Here is a 5,719-nt window from a genome sequence, read left to right as displayed (position 1 = left end):
CTCTCTCTCTCTCTCTCTCTCTCTCTCTCTCTCTCTCTCTCAAATAAAAAAATAAAAATAAAAAAAAATAAAACCTGAACCCGTAAGGAGCATGCAGACTTTCTTCTCCTCACTTCTGAACAACGCACCACAGCACAACAGCCACTCACACAGTATTTACATCCCAGTGAGGCCCGCGGTCACCCGGAGGCCAGCGGAAGCCCACGGCAGGGTGCACGTAGGTCCTTCCAAAGCGGCACCATTTTACACGAGATGTTACATGCCGCACGGTGGAAGGCCTGGAGAGCCCAGAGCCAGCACTGAGGGACACCGGGGCTCAGCTTTGAAGCAGAAGACTCCCAATAGCATATACTTAGGTTTATTAGTACATTTCGGACATACACGCTGATCTTGACATTTATACAAAGAGAACACTCACAAGAGCACACAGGGCCAGCTGTGACCACCAGCCGCAGGCTCGGGTGTGCGGCCACCACACGGCGCCTGCTGCACGGCCTGCGCCACGTGCCTGAGCTCCTGTCACAGGCCTCCCGCTCCGGTGGCGCCGAGCTGCCTGCTCTCTGCTACCCGCCCGGCTCCCAAGGAGCAGGCACAAGCCGTGCCACAGGGCAGTAGACACCAGCTCGGGCGCAGCCCTGTGACGATTCCTTTAGCAGTCACTAATTCACACGGGAGGGAAAAGACTCTGACACGAACGTTCACGCTACGTGAGCTCCTGAGAGAAGCAGCCCACACGGGGAAGGTGTGCGCAAGGCCCCTCGCTCTTAGCGGCGCCTTTGTTCCATTCCTTCACTGCTTCCAAAGTATCATTCATCTGGCACATGGTGCAGCCATTGACAGGTGGAAACTGAGAAAAAATTTCAAGTAAAGATAACTCTTCTGTTTAACAATAAATCAGGTTGGGCAGCACAAAATAACGTCATAGTTAAATCTTGGAAGCAACCCAACTGCCCATTAACTGAGGAATGGATAAAAAAAGATGTGATGTTTTTACACAATGGAATATTACTCAGCTATAAAAAAGATAAACTCGAGGCTTTTATGGGTAAATAGATGCAACTAGAGGCCGTGCTCATGAGTGAAATAGATCAGATCCCCATGCGTCAACATTGCATTGTCTCCCTAATGTAAGAACCCGAAAGAGGAAATAAAATGTGAGAGTTACAACAGCTACTGTGCAAGGGGAAGAGTCTGTTCAAAGGGCGAGGGAAAGGGCAGAAGAAAGGAGGGAAAAGGTGTATTTATGTATATATGTAGGGTAGCTTGCACAATTATGCCGCTGATTTCTGCCAGTCTCTTGAAAGAAGCAGCTAATGCTTAATTTCTTTTTCTTCTCCTTTTTAATTTCTTATAACTTTCTTTTTTTTAGTTTTTTAGTTTTTGTTTTTGTTTTGCTTTTGTACAGTCTCACTACACAGCTTGGACTCACAGTGGTCCTCCTGTTTTCAGCCTCCCCCGCACTGGGACTACAGACGTGCGCCCCCACCCCTGGACTCTGGCTCAGCAGGCCCAGGGACGGGGCCAGCACGGCACGCCAGGGATTGAACCCCAGTCTCTGCACTTGCCTAGGCAGGCGCTGGGTCCGCTGAGCTGTCTCACCAGCCCTAATTTCTTAGAAAGTTCTTTCACCAATTTTTATGCTTCTATCTGACACTCTAATTTGAAGACACCACATTATGCAATATAACAACCATTGTTGAATTCCTATTATTTTGTTTAGTGAAATTCGGTACCATTTCTAATTTTCCTTTACTATTTTCATTTTCTTTAAAAAATAAAGAAAATACCTTAAGGTGTATTTGTATGTGTACACAGTATGAAAAGTAAAGGTGGCTGCCATAAGCGATGAAAGAGAACGCACTGCAGAACGGACCGACCTATGGGGACCTGAAAGCAGGAGATCACACAAGTTTATAAAATGCGCATATTTGGGGCACCGAGATAGCTCAGCACAAGGACCCAGGTTCGCTGCCTGGTACCGCAGGCCACCAAAACCGGACGTGGTGCCACGCACCTGCAATCCCAGTGCCGAGGAGGCTGAAACAGGAGGACCACTACAAGTCTGAGCTGCGCAGTGCGACCGTGCACCAAATACATAAATTTTTAAAGATGTATTTTTCTAAGGTATTTGTAATTTTCTATATGCTTCCAATACACTTTCTAGCTAGTTTCTATTTGTCATTATCTGAGCAGAGAATGTCTACTCTTTCCTTGTACACTTGGGACAGACTTTTTTTGAAGCAATGCCCCTCTCGTTTCTCCTGTTCCTGACTCTTACCTATGGCTCCTTTAGCACCACTAAAATACCTAAGAAGAAAATCAGTGCGATTTTATTAGCATAGCTGATTGGTTCCCTCCGCTGGCACAGGATGACCAAGACTGTGAGCAGAGCCCAAGCCCGGAGGCAGCACACAGAGAGCGCCCTACCTGCCCGGAGGACCCGTTTCACACTGCCACGAGCAAGCGCCACCTCTTTACCAGTAACTCTCACCCAAGAACACGGAGTCTGAAATAAAAATGTATAAAAATAATTGTTTCAGTTCCAGTTTGAAAAAGCAATCTGCAGATATGAGGTGACGAGGAAATCCGGACTCCAGAAAGCTTTCCCGCGGCCGGTCTGCACCTGCCGGTGAGCACGCGCACTGGGGCGCGCATGAAGAGCTGCATTCCTGGAAAGAGGAAGGAATTAACCTGTGGCTGCGCCCGCGCTCCCGACTGTGCGTCTGGGCTCCTTACGGCGGCAGGTCTCAGCCTGCCTTTGCAGCAGGTTCCAGGGACCAGGCAAAGCGCTCTCGTGCCCTCTACTGGCGAGCGCTGGTAAAGCTGCCCCTCGGGAGGGCCGCTAGCGCGCCTACCCAGGCGTGAACTGCGCCTGCAAGCGTGCCCTGCGCTTCGTGTGTGCGTGGGGACAGCCCCGCTCAGGCGAGGGCCGCGAGCGAGCCACGCCAGCCCCTCCGCGCTGAGAGCCCATAATGCAAGCCGGCCCCAGGCAGAGCCAGCCCGGCCAGAGCCTCAATCTCCACCCGAATCGCAAGTGGCTCGGAGGGTAAACTTCAGTAAGAGTCAAGAATCCTAGCCCAGGGATTTAAAATAGAAGGTATAGAGATGAACAAAATAGTTCTAAACTTTAAAGAACAAGCATGCAAAGCAGATTCTTTGGAACGTACAGCACAAAAATGAAAAACTTGCCCAGACCTCTATAAAAATGTGTAGCGAAGTGGGGCTAATTTCAACCACGTGGAACCAATGTCAGACATGGAAATAGAATGAAATGGCAAGCCGGACCCAAGAAACCCTGTGAGAAGTTAGCACAGTACAAAGGCACGTGCTAAATGAGAATTTTCAACTTGAATAATTAGGTCGGATCTCCCCCTCTGGCCCTAAGAGGCGTTACCACGGAAGTGGATATCACCCCAACATCTACACAGCCGGCAAAACATCACCTCACTCCACAAATCTGTGATGCTTGTAGAGTTGCTCAGGAAAAAACGTCTTAAGAAAATTACTGGCAGGTTTTACTGTAGAAAAGTGATAAATGGTCATCCCTCAAAAATTAGTGGCGTATACTGAAAAAAAAGGAAATATATACAACCAGACAGGAGTTAATAAACTCAATACACAAGGAGTTTTGAATTTATTAAAAACAAAATGAACATAGTGCTGGCCAGATAGCTCAGCAGACAAAAGCAGCAGCTTAGGCGGAGCTCAGCGGCCGGTTCAATCCCCGCTGCACCATACCCACCCTGCCCCCACCCACAGGGTGTGCTGAGACAGCCAATGAGACTGGGCGTGGTGGCACATGCCTGTAATCCCAGTGCTTGGGAGACTGAAAACAAGAGTTCGATTTATGTAGTGAGACCTTGTAGACCCTGTCCTAAAAATACAGAAGGTTTTGTAAAACAGACAAGGTATATAAGCAAGCAGATAGCAAACACAGAAACAAAAAGAAAAATAGATGAAATCAAAATATTAGTTTTGTTTTCTGAGGCAGGGACTGATTATGTAGTTCAAGCTGGACTGAAACTCCCTAACCAAATTTGGCTTTGAATTGACAAACATCCTCCTGCCTCAGCCTCAAGAGTGCAGGGATCATAGGCTTGTGACACCACACCAGGCTAAAATATTTTATGTCATCTTTAAACTATAGAAAGTTAACCTATAACCAGTGTGTAATTACATAAATGGGACTCAGAATACCATGAGAAGTAACTTAACTTTTATCCAATCAAGTTAGTGAGGTTGGCTTTATAGTGTGGGGGGGAGGTTGTTTTAGTTTTTTTTTTTTTTTAACCTCCTCATTTTGCTTCAATTTAAAAATAAACTTAAAACCTGTGCAGTCACTTCTAGTCTCAGAAAGCATTCACACGTCAATGCCTAAAATGTCCAATACTGTGTAAACTTTATGGCTCTGAATCCCCCCAAAGAAAAAGCTGCTCCCCTCCTTCAGTTCAGTCCTGCTCTAGGTAGAGACAGAAATGGAAATCAAATGGAAAGGGGCATCTCCAGTTCCTCGGTCTAGGTTTTATCAATAAAGCAAGATCTTGCTGCCCTGATCCCTCACCACTCCTGACCTCCCTGGGCAGTACTGGTGTAGACTGAACTGTGTTTCCTCTGTATGGTGGAGTTCTAACCCCAGGCTCTCAGAACATGAAGCCAGGGTCCTGTTGCCCGGAGCTGGGTAACACCACAAGGAACTGACAGTACACCTCAAGTCCTGTGTCTTTGACGGAAGATTTCAGACAAGACATGTAGGGTGGTCCGACCTCTGACACCTGTTACTATGTTTAAGACAAAATATGTTAAAGTCTGAGTCATTGCTCCTAAACTAAAACCTCTGTGTTCCGGTTTAGTTGTGGTGTTGGCATTTTGCAACAAGTACGTGGGTTTGGGTTTGCAGTTGGGGCCCTCGGCCTCTAGAGTTTCGTCACCACTGGTACAGGGTGTACTGAGGGATTACTGGGGATAGGATAGATTTTTTTAAAGAAACAGACCTTCAAGCATGAAGTGCTAAAACAACATCTGCACTGAGCGAGGTCTTGGGTTATATTTGAATCATTAACTGGGTCTTTGGAGGACGGTCCTGTCCTTCCTCTGAGGTCGCTGTTCTTGCATAAGTGAACAGGCTAGGTGTACCTGCTTCAGGGAGAACAGGTTCCTGTTGGCGCTGCAGGTAGCCGTCTCCCACGTAGACAGAAAACTGGAGGCTTCTCTAACCTCCCGCCCACCGTCCGGGCCTCACTAACATCCTCTCAAGTTGAAGTCTGAAGTCCCCGGCTTGCGCGGCTCCTAGCTACAGCTGATGACATAAAAAGTGGGGAAGGGACGCGCATTTGCAATCAGCCGCCCAGTCACCGGTCCCCAGCCTAAGGGGACTCTCTGCCGAGCCCCTACAGAGATAACCAAGTGCAGGAGGGCAGGCTCTGACCCCAAGGCAAATCAGTGGCGTTTTCGGCCTAGGGAAGAGACATGAGTCAGTGAGCAGAGGGCTGGCGCGCGGAGCAAACCCACGCCCTGACAGTGCTGTCGGACGAGGACAAAGCAGGCACGCGGTGCGCCGCACGCGCCCCGGAACCAAGAGCCGCGGCTCGAGCTGCTCCCGCTTCCGCCGGACGCTCCGAGCAGCGCACCGGTGAGCAGCACTTCCGGCCCCGCGCCGTGGCGCCAGTGCTCTCCGCCTGACTGGCTGTGGAGACTCGCCGCTCGCCGCTCTCCGGGAGGG

The sequence above is a fragment of the Octodon degus genome, unplaced genomic scaffold (assembly GCF_000260255.1).
Source record: "Octodon degus isolate 3935 unplaced genomic scaffold, OctDeg1.0 scaffold00283, whole genome shotgun sequence".
Lineage (NCBI taxonomy): Eukaryota > Metazoa > Chordata > Mammalia > Rodentia > Octodontidae > Octodon > Octodon degus.
Note: the sequence above shows the minus strand (reverse complement) of the source record.